The 17,939-nt window shown below is 40.6% G+C and overlaps 1 non-coding gene across 1 annotated transcript; it reads right to left on the bottom strand.

Annotated features, from left to right (window-relative positions):
• Positions 1 to 3,729: 3,729 nt before the first annotated feature.
• Positions 3,730 to 3,836, bottom strand: LOC132434665 (U6 spliceosomal RNA). Its single transcript, XR_009521381.1, has one exon. It is a non-coding gene; the product is annotated as a U6 spliceosomal RNA (small nuclear RNA).
• Between the last annotated feature and the right edge of the window lie 14,103 nt (positions 3,837 to 17,939).

Below are 17,939 nucleotides of genomic sequence, written 5' to 3' on the forward strand. Positions count from 1 at the left end.
TAGCTCTTTGCCAAGCTCAGTCACAAGATTCAGTCCTTGTCTGGAAAGTTCTTACTTTCTGTTGACTATTGTCAAATGAAAGTCAGTGAACGCCCACTGCGGTAGTTTGTTCAACAAATATTCTGGGGCCCCTATCTACAGTGTCCCTCCCTGAAGAAGGATTATATATCACTGCTCTGATGGACTCAGAAGTGATCATGTGACTTGCTTTAGCCAATGAAATGTAAACAGAAATGATGTGGGTCACACAGAGGCTTTCAGAGCTGGCAAGCGGTTTGCCGTGTTTCTTTTTCCTCTGCTACAACAACCAAGTGTTCCAGGTAGAGGCTGCTCTATCAGATGACAGGAAGTGGAGCAATAGCCAATATGGAAAGGACATGGTATAGAAGCTACAATTAATCAGCCTATAAATCACTGAGGTTGGGGGGTAGGGGACTTATTTGTTAATGCAACATAAACTAGCCTATCCTGACTAGTAAATTCACAAACAGACTTCCAGGGCAGAAGGGATGAGGCAGGAGATGCTGAGTAACACCAAATGCCTGCAACCCTTTGGTCAGGTTACCCCACTCAGGGATTTCCCCCATAGATTTCACACCAGAACCATGAAAATGAAGTATATTTAATTTTACATTTTCACTCTCTCCCCGCTCGTGACCAAACAATTCAGTACTAATGACTAACTACTCTAACCAAAAAAAAAGTGTGACAGGGGACGTAAGCAGCCTGTCTGTGCTCCGTTTTCACAGCCCACAGCTATAAATAATACCATTAGGAAAGCACACATTGCCTTAGATGGAAGCACAAAGAAAAGCACTTTCTCTGATAGTTTAGCAACACATTCAGCTTTCATGTCTCAAGGTAAAAATAGGCCTAACAAATGAATTAAATTTGGAAGCTGAGCTGAAGTGAAGAGCACTGGTGTTATGAAACACGCCATAGGAGGAAAGAAAGACTTATAAGGTGCTGTTTTCTCTCTGCTGGTGAGCAGGATAGAAGGGTGAAAAAAGGATTTTCCTGAGAAATAAAAATAATCATCAAGGGTTTGAAGTTAAAAATATCACCCTTATTACATTGGTAACTGAAAGGAACTCTGCAAACCGTGCAGGCTTCGGCAAAGAATAAAATAAATCTAGACAGATAGGATTTTCTTCTGAGTACTTTCAGTATTAAGAAAAAAAGGGGGGAAAAGATCCAAAGAAAATGGATGTCAAAGAATGTTTAAAAAATACGTAAACTTCCAGTTCAATAACGCATACGTTTTGATTGTTCAGTTTAGTTTAGTTTTTGTTTTTGGTTTGTTTCAATAAAACCCACCCATTTCTATTATGCAATTTTCGGTTCTATATTTAATGTTTCTGGTACTTGAGCAAAAGAAGTGTTAGGAGATACTATGTGTTCCAAAAGGCAAGAAAAAGTCATCAATCATTAACCTTTCTTAACGCTGCAGTCTAAGGCAAGTACATCGATTCTCCTATACCACATGCAAACAAAAAATACTAACTGGTCTTCTGTGTCAAAGTATGCTCTATTTATCTGCAAGCATAAATATATCTAACATTCGATATATTCATGAGGCTAAGAATCGTTTCTTGCTCTCCTTTGTATCTCTCTCAGGGCCTACTAAGTGCAGTGGCTAATACCCAATACCAATAAGTGCTTAATACATATTTTTTAATTGAATAGAGTGACTTTTCTCCATCAGCCCCTCTTTGCTTTAAGTGGCCTACCACGTATGAACTATACACTATGTTGATGGAAAATGAGTGTAACTTTTATGCCAGCAAAACACCAGCAGACAATAACACCACCATCGGACTCTACTTCTGAATCTGTGTTCCCCAAACTGCACGACTGGCATCATAAAAGTGAGTTAGGATAACTCAATTTAATCATTTCACTGAACAGCTGGAGAACTGCCTGAATATGCCAGCAGTCCCGTGGCCATTGTGATTTGGCCAGATCTCAGTTCCCAAAACACTAAACACAGGTGAGGCCTTTCCAAGAGACCCAAATGGCTTGGGGACACAGCTGAGATGACTCACAGCCATGATCACGAGAAAGCAGAGGGCTCTTGTGTTCGTTGTAGAAACAGGCTTGGAACAGCTTATTCCTGGATATCTGGACAATTCTTGTGGTCAGCCCCCTTCGAGCGTAGGAGATCTAAGTAATCAGTCATCCCAAGCAGTCAACAATGATTGTGCAAATCCTCAACCTCCATAACAAGGGCTTCTTGATTAATCCGTGAACAGTTCTGTTCTGCTGCTTTAAGGTCAGCTAGTGTGTTGGAACAAAGCACAGTGGAACTGTTGGAACTGAAGTGTCAATGGTAAAGAACTTACTGATAATGCCTTCTTCTAGCTGGCTGTGAAGTGTCTCAGGACCTAAATTAAGACAAAATAAAGCAGACTAGGATTTATAATCTTTGTTTTTTAGAGTAAACATACCATGAACAGTATAGTTTTATCTGAGGTTTAGTGACTTCAGGGTAATTTATGCAAACACGTAAAGCACAATTGGAAGTTTTGAACTCACATTTCGTACTGAACCAATTCAACAAACATTAATGAATGCTTACTATGTGTCACGTAGTGGGGTTGGGTACCAAAATACAATGATGAACAAATGAATAGGGTGCTATTAAGAGTTTATAGCATTTGTTGAATGTTGCGTGAATTTACCTTGCATTGATTCCACAGTCAGGATACCACTTCTCCAATTCCACAAAACAGGCTCTCCATGAACCAATGAAATTTTCAGGCCAAAAACATTTTGAAATAAAAACACAGCTCAGAATTAACCTCGGTGAATATGATTGCTTAGTCATCTATAGTAACGTCATTGACGATCAGCCATTGTTAATGAGCCTATGCAGAGACCTTGAACCTAAAAGGAAAAGAAAGTCAACTGACTGTAGAATCTGGATATAGATTTATTCATTCATCCATTTATTTATAAATTTGTTTATTCAACATATATTTTATTGGGTCCCTAATATGAGTACATCCTGTTCTAGGCATTGAAATACCATAGTGAACAAAACAGATAAAGCCTTCCTCTCTTCAAGCTTATAGTGTAGTGAGAGAGACAGAAAGTAAGCAGGCAAGCAAGTAAAAATATATAATTTCACTAAGACGAACTTCTCTAAAGATAAGGAAGGATAAGGTAATAGAAACTGATTGATGGGTTTGGAGGTGAAATAGATGGTCAACATCTCAGCAGGCTATATTTTGGCAGAAAGAGAATACATACATCATAAGAATACATTTAGCTTCCTTTTTTTTTTTAACATCTTTATTGGAGTATAATTGCTTTAAAATGATGTGTTAGTTTCTGCTTTATAACAAAGTGAATCAGCTATACATATACATATATCCCCATATCTCCTCCCTCTTGTGTCTCCCTCCCACCCTCCCTATCCCACCCCTCTAGGTGGTCACAAAGCACTGGGCTGCTCTCCCTGTGCTATGCGGCTGCTTCCCACTAGCTATCTATTTTACATTTGGTAGTGTATATATGTCCATGCCACTCTCTCACTTCGTCCCAGTTTACCCTTCCCCCTCCCCGTGTCCTCAAGTCCATTCTCTACGTCTGCGTCTTTATTCCTGTCCTGCCCCTAGGTTCTTCAGAACCTTTTTTTTTTTTTTTTTTTTTAGATTCCATATATATATGTGTTAGCATACGGTATTTATTTTTCTCTTTCTGACTTACTTCACTCTGTTTGACAGTAAAAATATGGAACGCTTCACAAATTTGCGAGTCATCCTTGCGCAGGGGCCAGGCTAATCTTCTCTGTATAGTTCCAATTTTAGTATATGTGCTGCCAAAGCGAGCACTTAGCTTCCATTTTAATTAACAAAATATCAAGAATATTGCTGAAGCAAGGGGCTGTAGAAAAATAAGCACAGAACCAATAGGTCTTAGCTCAGCCTCCAAGACTCCCCAAAATCCTCAAAATGGTGTCACAGCTGCCTGTGATACAGTTCGTGCAAGGTAAACACTGGTATTTTTTGCGGAGCAAATTCAAGGTGTAATAAAGTTATAAGCAGCTTCTGAGATGCAAAATAGGGTAACGTGCCAAGACAACAGCCTTGCCAGACATATCATTGCACAGAGAGAAGGTTTTCCAGATCACTTTAATACTTCCTTTAGGATACCAAGAACTTAGATTATAGAGTTCTACCATGGTGTGGAAAGGATGCCTATCCTCTCACAGCTAAGCCATCACTATGGCAGACAGAGGATGTGTCTTAAAGGAAGTGGAAGAAAGTCTGCCCTTTTATGGACATAAGATGGTGAAAAAGAGAGAGAAGATAAAAGACAAGTCAACACATGCCTTCAAATTTTTTCCATCTTGGCTTCCACCATGAAAGGAGGTAATATGTCACACATGCAGTACCAATGAGATCCACTACCCCCAATTTAGAATCTGAAATGGGACCACTTAGTAGAGTATCCAGTCTAAGGCACAGCCACTCAAAGAAACCTTAGCAGTGTGGTTAGGTAAAGAAGCCTCGATATTTCGCATTCCCAAGCCACCTGCATTTCCCCATTGCTTGGATTCAAAGTGAAATCCAACAGGCCAACCATGGAGCCCACCACAGAAAAGCATAAGGACTCCACAGCTGAAGAGGACCCCAAGAACAGAAGGCCAGATGGAGGAACTGCTAGAGACTTGGTGGCTGACACAAAGCAGCCAAAGTCCACACTGGTAGCACTTCCTGAGCCAAGAGAACAGCCCACAGCTTCATATTCTCCAGATCTCAGCTCTGAACGCGGGAGAGAATTCAGTAATCAATGGCCATAACCTTGGAGTTCAGAAGACATCACACCTTAGAGAATCCCAAATCTTCTCCTTTGCCTCGGGGCAACACAAGTTTGAGCAATACTCACCTTTCCACTCACACCAACTCAATGTTAGAAATGGGGCAGGAGGAAATAGAAACTCTCCAAGACTCAGTATTTTTCTTCATGTGAGAGACTGAGAATAACCTAAAGGGGTTATTTAAATTGTCAGATTGAACTAATTTTAAAACATACTGGAAATTTAATGAAGTTTTCCCACAAACCAGCATGTGGGAGCTCAGGAAGGGGACAGGCAATAGACAAAATAAAGGAGCTATGTTTCTCTGCACGTCTGAATTGACATGTGAGTTAAGTCCTGAACCCTGCCACACAAGTCACACATTTCATCTGACCTCTCTCTCTGATTACCTGTGGGACCCATGTCCTAGGGTTGGAGAAAGAGCTGGTGCAAGAGACTTGGGTCCAAAACACACAGAACTGACATAATTCTTTCTCAGGGTAGTCAGTCATTGTATTCAGAATTAAATTAAGAAGTTCCTTCTGGATGGATAAGGCAGGAACTACTTTCTGAGACCTAGTTGTTTAACAGGTGTTGAAATTTTTTTCCAGGGATCAGAAAGTCAGAATGTGGCCAATGCAAGACACATCATCAAAGAGACAGTGTCCTCTAGAATATAATAGATTCAGACATTTTATGAGGAAAATATAATAGATTTCAGACATGTTTATGAGGAAAAAAAGATGGGAGTCATCAAAACTCCCATAACAAGTACCTCTTTTTACAAACTTGCACCTCAAATTAATTTAGTTTCTTAGTTTCAAAAAATCACAGATGAGTTCAAGTTGGAGACAAAAAATAGGCTCTTAAATATCAAACCTTGTTTTTCTCGAGAAACTCAAATATAGTAATGAATAGGGATCAGTGACGTAGGTGTAATTTTAGGAAATCTCCTGACTTTATAAAAGTCCAAATATTAAGATAAAATAAGATGAAAGTACTTATTTTTAAGCAAATATGAAAATAATATAAAACAAAGATTTCCTAAACTAAGAGATTCTTCCTCTGAAGAGGAAGAAGAAAAAATTTAAAAAACAGATTCATTGAAAACATTTAAAAATATTTATTTCCATTTATACTGTTTCTAAGTTTGTTTAAAATATATTTGTGCTAAAATAACTGAAAATTAGCTTGCTGACAAAAAATTCAGCTTAGAAAGAAAAGGAAACAGAGGCTTAACCATTGTTCCTTTACAATTTCTGCCTAGTTTAAAAAATTAAAATTAAAAAAAAGTCTGTCTTCATTGTTCTTCTAACATCTTTTCATAACCAGCTTTAATGTGATATTCTATTACATCTTCTTAAATGAAATAATATATCTTTTATTCCACAAATCAATCAGGTATAACATGTAGTTTATACTTTAAACTTTTCCTTTGTAAAGATACCCAGAGATTTCCTAAGAACCCCATGGAGAGTGAGAAAGCACGATTTGTTGTTAAGAAAGCCACTTGAAAGACCTTCCAGGTGAAGTTTTTAAAACACCCTCTCACCCAGCAAAACTTTCCATATTGTTAAATCTTATAACCTCTGGTAACCTGTCATATTTGGAGGTGAGGAGGTGACTGATGGCTCACACTTTCCCAAAAGAGCCCCCTGCTCCTACTTGCCTGTAATCACGTTTTAATATTGAACTTAATTTCTTGCTCACAAATTACAAGCCTGTAACAATTACCTCAAGAGTGGCACCAGGAAACAAGAGTGCATTATTACTGCACAATCAGCCCTTAATATTTCCAATTTACTCCTTTCATTCCGGGCCTTTGCAAAAAGCCTCATTTATTCTTAAATTCCAGGAACAGGGGAGCTAAGAAAAGCTTTGTTGTGTGGCAGAGAGCTCCAGATCTTGCATTCATGAGGAAGGGGAAATCAAATGGGGCCATCCGTTAACAGCTCAGTCCAGAACCCTTATGGAAACCCCGCCTCTTCAAATGACCGATGGGCCTGGGTCTCTTAGACTGCAGGCTGTTTGCATTCAGTCAACACTTCAATTTTATAGGCCTGTGGAGCCAAAGATTACAAGACTTTTGAACTCCAGGCTGCCTCTGTCTGGCTACACCCTCTGTTTCTGGAGCCCAAATCTTTTTTAACAGCTCTACAAAAACAAGCAATTAGGCTAAGTTCTGTTAATCTTCTTTGGACCTAGAGGTAATTATGGATTTTGAATCAACCAGTGAGGAAGCAGAATGACCACTACCAAAGCTTGGAGCTATTTAGGAAAGATCAAACTGTACATCAAAGGCAGTGATAAGGACTGACTCCAGTCCCTTAAAAATGTCCTACTCTTGTTTCATAGGAAGTTCCATACAGTGCTAGGCTAGATTTTTAAGGAAAAGAAGAAATGTATAATTAACAAGAATGAGTACTAGAAAAATGTTGGCTATATTCCCTGCACCATACAATATATCTTTGTATCTTATTTACTTTATACATGACAGTTTGTACCTCTAAATCCTGTTCCCTTATCTTCCCCCTCCCCCCTTCCCTCTCCCCACAAGTAACCACTACTTTGTTGTCTATATCTGTGTCTGTTTCTTTTCTTTTTTCCTTTTTTGTTATATTCACTAATTTGTTTTATATTTTAGATTCCACATATGAGTGATCTCATACAGTATTTGTCTTTCTTTGTCTTATTTCACTAAACATAATACCCTCCAAGTTTATCCATGTTGTTGCAAATGGCAAAATTTCATTCTTTTTTACGGCTGAGTAGTAAATTAACTATACCTCAATTAAAAAAACAAACAAACAAACAAAAACTAAACCAACTAAATAAGTGAATATAAAGACTTCTTTAAAAAATGAAAAGAAAAAGTCAGGGAGATATTTTCAAAGGCTCAAAATATGTTAGAGCATCCACTGCTCTATCTTTCTGTTACCAGATGGATAACTGCACATCTGGTTTCTCTATACCCAATAGCATGCACCTCTTCTTTTCTCCTAATTCACACTGTTAATGTACTTCAGTCTATTAACAGATTTGAAATTTAGTCTAGGCAATTTATGTTAAATTAACATAACATAAATTGTTATGGTCTTTTTAGTTACTCAAAATAAAATGCTAAACACTGGGTACAGGAAAATTCATAGCATCTCTTCCAAAATCGGATTTTTAAACTGCTTTTTATCTCTAATCTAAATTATTACATATAGTAATATATGGAAAGCCAGGGGTCCTTAGGGAGAGGAAAGGAATTCATTTCATTCCTGTCAACAAGTATTTTGCTATAAAATGTGTCAATGGTCAACTCTGAGTTGTCAACGGTCCATTCTCCACTAACCTGGCATCTTTTCAAACAAGTCTGTAGTTTTTCTATAAAGATTTTGCATGGATATGCCAACTATACACTTCTTGAAACATAAACATCATAAATGTTAGTAGGACTACGACTGCCACCAAGAGAACAGGGAGTTCCCAATTTACTAATGGGTTGAGTTTCAAAACCTCATTTTTTTAAGTACTTGGAGCACAGAGTGAACTTTCCCATAAAAACATTGTTGTGATTATTCCATCCAAATGGGTCTGCCTGACAGCACTTCACTCACGCTCCTCCATGCCCTGCCCCTCTGACTTGCCTCTGCAGCTCCCTTCTCCCAGAATGCCCTTTACCCCTCTTCTCCTTCATATCCAAAGGCAACTCATGCCCTTGACAACCAGCTCAAAATCTACCCCGCCAAGATTCTCAACAGAAGGAACCAATTACTGGATCCGCAGAACTGAAGTGCTCTTCATGGCCCCTCTGTAGTGGGCATTGTGGTCATTTCCCCCCACGTCCATTCTACCCCCTCTAGTCTGTGGTTAACAGCCATAGGGTTTCAGTGAGACTGAGCCCACCCTTATTTCCTGGAGTGGGTTCTGTGCCAATGAGGATAATCTCATCTCTCTTGACTGAATCTTTGATCCAGGTAATCTAATCCTAAACCAATAGGTATTTGACATTCTCCTGGCCACATGGACTGGTTCAAGAGATGTACCATCAGCACAAGTGTTAGGACTTTTCACCAATGACTGTGGGAGGAGACATTCTCTTCCTGGACTTGAAAGTTATGGATAATATGGGTTATGTTGCTGTGGGCATACCTGTTGTTCCCATCAAGGAAGCCAGAGTGAAGTTGACACCCAGAGGAGGGCAGGATAAATACAGCCAGGATCCTGATGGAACAAGCTCCCCAAGCCTGGCCGACCTCTGAACTTTCCAGTTACATAAGCCAATCATTCCCTCAAGCCACTTTTAGCTGGATTTTGTTACCTCCAGTGAAAGCCTATTACTGATACAGCCCTTATCTCTTTCTACGTCATATAATATTTTTGTGTACCAGTTTTATATTCCCTATTGTACCTATTAATTTTCTGAGACCAATACCACATCGAACTTATCTTATCTTATCTTATCTTATCTTACCAAGGTGTATATACACATATACATAACTACGGGTTGAATTGAGCCAACTAACTCAATTTTTCTCAAGGGAAAGACAGTTATGTGAGATGTTAAAACATTTTATAGAGGGAAATAATTCTGTCTTTAAATAGGATTGACAAGTACTGGATTTTAAAAAGAGGGAATAATTTCTTTACTACAGTATTTCTTAAAGTCCTCAGTATACTATACTAACATACATTGGCAAAAAGTAGGATTTAATATATTTGTCAGACTTATTTAACGCCTTATCTCTTTCATGCGGAACATCTTGAGGAACTAATGAAACAAAGAACACACTGGGGAAAATGCTATTGTATGTCAAAATGTATCTAAACTATGTTAAGAACTCCAACTTGATGAACTTTGCGGAACAGGAAGGAAGAGGAAAAGGGAATTTTCTCCTTAATTCCTGAGGTCAAGACCAGCCCAAGACTCATCACCCCTCTCTATACGCTGTTGACACAGCTCCTGTATGTCTTCTCCCCAGGAACTTGTCCCCTTTGTGCTTATCCACACCCCTCAGCTGTGCTCACTCCATTCTGATCTTCCAGAGTGCTCACTTCCTTTGTCCCTACCTACAATAAAAATCCTTTTTCCCTTCAAATAGTTGAGCTGTCCAGAGGAAAGCAATCTGACTAAATTGTGAAAACTCAGTCAATCCTTCATATCTCCAATTCCTACAGATACTGTACTTTATTATATTTCGATTAACACCATCCCTTCAAAAATATCTCTAAAAAGCATAGAATATATGTCAGTATTACAAATGGAAGTGTAGGGCAAACATTTTTTAACAGGTGTACACATTTAAATGAGATCATTCTATGGAAGACCTTTGACCTTCACCATAGGAAGTAAGGGACACTTCAGTTGTCAGGATCATCATCATCATTGTTAGTTTTAATAATGGTAATTTTTAGTAACCTCTGGGGGTTACCAGAGGTGGGAGTTGGGGGTAGGTGAAATGGGTGAAGGTGGTCAAAAAGTACAAGGTTTTAGTTATAAGTTAAACAAGTCCTGGGGATGTAAGGTACAGCATGGTGACTATAGTTAACAACACTTATAGTATATTTGAAAGTTTCTAAGAGAGTAAAGCTTAATAATTCTCATCATAAGAAAAAAAAAACATGTAACTATGTGTGGTGGTGAATGTTAACTACACGTGTTCTGGTAATTATCTCACATTATGTACATATATCAAATCACTATGCTATACACCTAAAACTAATGAAATATATGTCAATTATACCTCAGTAAAAATAGTAATAGTAATTTTTATGCTGTTCTCATTCTGCGGGCATTGGCATTGTTTTCATAATTAGAGATATTTTCTTAAGGGTATTCTGTTCCAAACGGTCTTCTAAGGCTGTTCTATTTATACCTCGGTTAGTTTTCGTTGCCAGACAAACCACTCCAAAACTAAATGGCTTAAGCTTTTCATGACCCAGGAGCCTTCTGACCCACCAGTTCCAGTACTGTCCCTGCAGTCCTTCCAGTCCTTATGGACCTTGTCCCACAAGCCCAGCCCTCCAGTGTCCCAGGAGCTGCCTCAGTCCCAAGCCATGCGTGGTGTGCAGGGGCAATGCCCCTGCTTAGTGCTGGCCTTAACCCTGAAAGCCACGCAGCCACCAGAGACTGCTCTGTCTCAATCAGCATGAGAGCAACAGTGAGGAACTTGGGAAACCTGGGGAAACAAGCACTTCCTTGTTTGATCTCCATCCATAGTCAGCGGCATAATAGCAGAGGGTATTTCTTAGTGGATTTTTATGCATCAACATCTGTTGAAAGTAAAATGGAATGTTTGTCTCAAGACATTGATGGAATTAGATCTAATGCTGTCGAACATCCGCTAACCCGGGAAGTCAAAGAGTAGGAAGGGATTTTCCTGGTTCCTCATGAAGAAAAATTATATCCTGAGAGGAAGAAGTAAAAAGATTCACCAGATTGCATCTTTACTTTTTAATTCTTTCACTCATGAGCACCATTAATCTAGTTTACAGACTTGACCTTTATTCATTTAGAAATATGTTGCAGGTGCAATTTGAAGGTATTCTTGGAAGGATTTTTTAGCCATTGCTCCCCTTTGCTGTGAGAGGGAGGTGATATCGCTTGCTTAGAGCAGCTCTGTAAACCCACGGCGACTGCGTACCATTCTCGACGTCCCTTGCATTGATTAAATTACTTTGCCAACAAGGACTTTTTGTCTTACAACAAGTTCCACCAGCTCTAAGTCAGGCAACGATATCAGTTAACACCATTTTGTAGAACAAAATTTATTAAAACTCTCTTAGATTGCTAGGTACTTATTCAGGCTCTTTAAGCATGCAAAAATAGATTTTTAAAAAAATCACTGTAGTCTATAAGATTTTGATCTGGGCAGTAAATGTGATATTTTAAACCAACCAACCAAAAAGTGAATAGTAACTGGATTATAGGACCAATGATTTATTTCTCCCAGTTCTTCTGGTCTGGGTCAACTTAACAGGGACTGAAAGGTCTAAGACGGCCTCACATGTCTGAGGTCTCAGTCCAGACAGCGGAGATGGATGGCCGGTTTCTCAACGTGGTTTCTCCTTCTGCAGGAAGTTCGTTTAGGCTTCTTCCGAAGGTGGTCTTCAGATTCCCAGCAGCAAGAGAGCAGGCCCCCAAATGCAAGTCCTTTTCAAATATCTGCTGCGTCACATTTGCCAATATCCCCTCCGGCAAAATAAGTCACGTTGTTAAATTCAGATTCAAGGGGTAGAGAAATAAACTTCCCTATTTGATGAGAGGAGTGGCAAAGTCACGTCGTCAAGGGGCCTTTGTGTAGTGATGAAAGGAACTGTCATGGACATCTTCTCAAACCATCTATTTTGTCCCCACTATGGTCACAGTGAAAGCTGAGATAGATGGGCAGTCCCTACTGAGCCTTGCACAGACCGCTACCCAAACAATTGTGAGCAGATAAATGCATTTTGGGAACATTGGTTCTACTGCAAAAGCTAACTGAAACAACTCCTGAATCCACACAGTAGGTTAAAGTTCCAAAATTTCTTGTTTCCTTTTTAAAACTCATTTTATTTATTTATTTTTTAATGCAGAAGTATTTAAAAGTAAATTAGAGACATCATGTGACTTTTCCCCACAATTTTATTAGGGGAGATGGAGAACAAACAGTTGTTCACACATGAAAGTCAAGTATAAATCAGATGCTTGAAAATTGGGGCATGCGTTTCCTGCCTTCTACACCCTACTCACCAAGGAAGAGAAGGAAAGAGGGTTTGATGGAAGAACCACTAAAACAAAATGCACATTTGATCTAGAAACATTGCAGGAGAAACCACCACGTACCTCCATCCTTAACATGACATACACTAAGACCCACCCATGAGCAACACATACCCTTATGAAAGCTCTCAGAATTCAGCACAGATTGCAAGGCAAAGAAACAGCAGGAAAATAAGAGAGGCTGGCAACTCTGCTCCAAGTTCGAATTTTAAAAGGAAACATGTCCACTTTCCTCACCCACCATTACTCCAACTGTATTTTCAAATGTGTCCTTCACCAGAATGTAGCAGAATAATTGCCGGTGTAGAGTTTAGGACACCTGAATTTTGGTTTTGGACCAACGGGCTGATTGATCCCAAATAAGTCAATTGACCTCTCTGGATCTGTGCTTTCACAAGTATTCACTGTCTGGGCAGTGTAGCATCATAGTCAAAAGCATGAACTTTGTTATCAAAAAGAACCAGTTTCAGGTCTAGCTCAGTAACTGACTAGCTCTAGAATCTTGGGCAGGTAACTTAAATTCTCCGTTTCGGCATCTGTAAAATGAGAACTGATAATTGTATTAGAATCTGTGAATTATGAGATAATGCTTATCATATGTTCAGCATATGTCTGGCTCATTAAGAAGTGCTCAGGAAATGTGTCTTCATGCTGTTGACAAGAACCTAAACCATGTCTGCTAATCTTGCCCATACTCTCATAAAAATACTGGCCACATCACATGTTCCATGAAGGAATCTTACATTTGCCCCCCATCACAACCGCCTCAGCTCTGCTTCCATGTCCTAGGGCCAAAGCAGAAGTTGAACATTTGAAATCAACAGAACATTCTGGATCTACTGCTCTCCTTGCCCAAGCTGTTTTACTTCCCTTTTTCTAAACTCTTAATTTCAAGTCTGAGAAAGAGCAAGAGATTTGGGATCTGAGTTTAAAGGAGAGGAAAAAAGCAGACTGTACAGACTAACTCTGGCTTCCTCCCTGATTCGTGGAGGAACTCATAGCCCCGGTTCCCGGGGGAAAGAATGTCTTGCAGTCATCTCCTTGAAACAGGATACTCAGTTTAACCAGTAATTCTGGTCTCTCCATTTTTTCCCTTCATGTTCAAGGTATCAAAGGAACAAATGATGCCTAAAACATCAAAATGTTTTTAATTCTTCACCTTAAAACAACTCTATCCATTCACAAAATGAGAAGTAATTCAGAGTATAATTAGGCAGGAAGAATCTGCTATTCAGTCTTTAAGGGTCTCCGTCTTAACCTACTAAGGATAATAACAAAACAACAATAACAATGTTGGTGGGGGAGGGAGAAGGCAGAACTTCATCACCCTTCACCTTCGTCTAAGCCACTAAACCCCCAGAAGTTATTCCTAGGGTGGCAGGACCAGTGCTGGAGAACAAACCAATGCCCACCAAATGAATAAATAGTTAAAAGTTATAAAAGAAGAGAATAAATGGGTAAATAAAATATAGTCTATCCTCCTGCTTTGACAATTCTACCTTCTTAATAACAAGGAAGGCCAGGTTTAAATTCAGGATTCTTGGAGTCCTCAGAGTTCCACACTGAAACAGAGAAACAGGGAGAGAGCTCTCCCCTGAGGCCTGCCCACTCCCACCCCCCCAGCGCCCGGTTGCATCCAGCACCACAAGCAGCCTCAAGGCAGGTTGGGGATAACCCAGCCCCCAGATCCAAGCAGTTCAAACCCGGCCTGACAGCTGGCCCTTGGTAACCCCACACGCCTATAAATGCACAACAGTCTGCAGTCAGGAGGATAAGCCCAGCCACAAGGGCACTGAACTCGGGCGTGGGGAGTTCACAGAGCCTAGGCACTCAGACGTGGTCTTGAAACAGAGCGTGGACTTTAGACAGGTCTCGCCCCTTGTCCAGTATATCCAAGACAGGACCCCTCAGAGCTGGGGGCTCAGGACACGGGCACCTCTTGCCTGGGTCTAAGGGTAACACCGACTAGACCACATCCTTCTCCTCAGGATCTTCTCAGACCTTCACCCCAGGGAAATTCTGCCTCACACCTTCTCCCACAGGCAGATGGCCTCTCTAGTTTTCTGAGCTTCAGCTTCTTTTAGGTGACACCTCGGCTCCCACAACTTTCTCCATAAATCACAAACAAATGTCAGGCAACCAGCTTCTTCCTAATGTCTCATTCCTGACATTATTCTCTAAGTCTGAAACCGAAGCCCATGTTGCTCATTTTCTCCAAATTCAGAAAACTTGTCTTTTCTTGACATTTTATCCTGCCCCAGGGTAATTCTACTCATTCATCCTTCCCCCAAGGGAGAAGGGAGAAAAAATATGTATATATGTGTAAAAGATATACCTACAATGAAAAGATATAAATATATATAGCTCATATACACACAATGACTATCTTAAACTCATTGCATCTCCCTCACTTCCTATAAAAAACCAGGAGACTAAGGCCTAGTTCCTTTTTTAAATTAATAATTACTCATATCCAACTTTGCCTCTTTATTCCTGGGCCCTGATTATTTCCTAATTTTATTTGTATTCCCCTTTCTTTGACGTTATCCTTACCAATAGCCCTAAGAGTGGAGTCAATTCAACCAAAAGTACCAAAGTTACCATGCTGGCACCCCCTTCTCTGCACCCAGTGTCCCTCACTCTTCCACACAAAAGACTGTCAGAGGGCTTCCCTGCTGGCGCAGTGGTTGAGAGTCTGCCTGCTGATGCAGGGGACACGGGTTCGTGCCCCAGTCCGGGAGGATCCCACATGCCGCGGAGCGGCTGGGCCCGTGAGCCATGGCCGCTGAGCCTGCGCGTCCGGAGCCCGTGCTCCGCAACGGGAGAGGCCACAACAGTGAGAGGCCCGCGTAACGCAAAAAAAAAAAAAAAAAAAAAACTGTCAGAGAGCCTCCCTGGAAGCTGCCCTTGCCACCAGTCATTTTTTCTTCTTCATCCCCACCTGCTTTCTCTCTTTTACTCATGTTAACTTGCCTCTCCTTTGTTCATTTTTCTCAAATGTCTTTGTGCTTTCCTGCATAACTCTCTCCATTCCAAAGAAGCACCATCTTCACAACCAGGATCGGTTAAGAGCCCTCCTCACGGGCAGTGTCAATGGTCACCAAGGCATGGGGAAGGTACTCGGGCAGCCCTATAATAGCTCCTACACTAAGACCAGGCTAGTTCTAGAAAGATTGGGGTGAAAACCAGGGCCAGCTTCATGAACATGCAGCTGGGCTTCATGGGCCATGTTCTTGGTTTAATGTTCTGATGTCACCATCCTAAAATTTTTTTTTTTTTTTTGTGGTACACGGGCCTCACACTGCTGTGGCCTCTTCCGTTAAGGAGCACAGGCTCTGGACGCTCAGGCCCAGCGGGCATGGCTCACGGGCCCAGCTGCTCCGCGGCACGTGGGATCTTCCTGGTCCAGGGCACGAACCCGTGTCCCCTGCATCGGCAGGCGGATTCTCAACCACTGCGCCACCAGGGAAGCCCCCTAAAATTCTTAATAATGTTGTCTTTGAACTCTTTAAATGAGGTCCAGTAGGACCTTGGGGTGAAGAAGGACACACACTAGGCCTGTCCATCATTCCCTGCCACCCCATTCCCACACGAGCGTTTGCGATGCCCCATGAGCACAGAATTCATGGGCCCCTGCCACGTTTGGGAGTTCAGAGAGACTGAAAGCAAGTACAAGGTAAGCGTGTTACATCTAGGACTGCATAAGTGAGGGTGCTACCACCCCCAGGGGCCAGGCTTCCAATCTGTCCAGAATTTACTCCAGATGCAGAAAGAAGGCCAAGGCGTTCTAAAAAACCCAAACAACCAAGGAAACCTGTCATATCTTTGGTTATCCCTAGTACTTCCCTGTGTTAGCCAACCATTTATCCTGAAAACGATGACATAGCAAAAGGGGGGAAAAAAGGCAACCATTAGTTCCTTTGCCTTTTTAGTCCTTTTTTTACCTATCAGTAAGCAAAAGGTAGAGTGTTGGTAGATGTCGCGTATCAAGAAGTAAAAACCACTGAGTTAGTCTTGTGCAGCCTTTCCTCTGTTCTGGCAGAAACAAAATACACATGCACGTATCGACTACAAAACATGACATGTATAATTTCAGTAATTGCACATACAAAAAAATGCTCTTACGTTTGCATTTAAAACTGGCATTTATACTGGCATTGTGCAATATAAAGATGAACAGTAAAATTAATGCTAATAATTTTAAATGCTAATGTCTCTTTACTTAGAATTACATTAAATGGCAAATTTAAACCACTATGACAATTTGAGAGAGAGGCTGCAGAAGAAAGAGAAAAGCTGTATATTTAAATACCTTTAACTGTATCTTTTTTCCTACTATTTGAACAGACATCCTCATGTTTTCTTTTTGGACCAGGCCATGCAAGTTGTGTAGTCATCTCTGATGAATAACAAAAAGAAAATGAGTGGAGCAGAAGCTGGGCTGCAAGAGGTCAGAGTTGGGCCATAGCCCAGCAGGATGCAGACATTTGTCGAAATGCCCTTTTTGACACCAGAATTCCATCCTCAAACACCTCCAGTGGTGTCCCATCTCATTTAGAGTTAAAGCCAAAATTCTTACTATGGCTCTATCCCAATTGCTACTTCCCCTGCCCATCTCCCTGGCCTCACTTCCTACCACTCACCTCCCCTCTCAGCTCCCATCAGCTATCCTATTTGCATTCTCCCACCCCAGGGCCTTTGCACATGCCATCACCCTCCCTAGAATGCTTCCTCCCCACCCAGATATCTGGAGCTCCCTCTTCCTCAAATCTTCATGTACCTCATCAAATGTCACTGTACCAGAGAAACCATGCCTTACCATCTCATATAAATGCACAATACTTCATTGACACTTCTTACCACCAGGCCTATCATATACGTATTTATTTCTTTATTTAAATGCTTGGTCTCCTCCACTGAAATGTAAGCACCACGAGGGTAGAGAATTTGTTTGATTGTTTTTCACTGCTATGTACTCAAACTAAGACAGTGTCAATATTTGTTGAATGAATGAAGCTAATACACTTCCTAAAGTATGAAGTCATTTAGATTGAGATAAGAAAAGCTTCTTTAATATGAGGCATAAAGCTGGATGGGTTTTCATATTACAAAATAATCTCTAACTTGGACCCACAAATGGTGCCTGATGTCCAAAGTCAGGAAGTATTCTGTTTAGGGAAAACCGCCCAACGAAGGCGCCAAGGAGCCTGGGGCTGGAAGAGGGGAAATGGACTCTGCCGTTAATGAGCTGTGCAATCATACGCTGTAACCAGAACCTACAAAGCCTCAAGTCTCTTAGCTAGGAAACAAACATGATGTAAGAATTCCTGCCCTCTTTATCTCACAGGTTTTTGCATGTAATCAATGAGATAATAAACATCATTT

The sequence above is a fragment of the Delphinus delphis genome, chromosome 11, assembly GCF_949987515.2.
Source record: "Delphinus delphis chromosome 11, mDelDel1.2, whole genome shotgun sequence".
Taxonomy (NCBI): domain Eukaryota; kingdom Metazoa; phylum Chordata; class Mammalia; order Artiodactyla; family Delphinidae; genus Delphinus; species Delphinus delphis.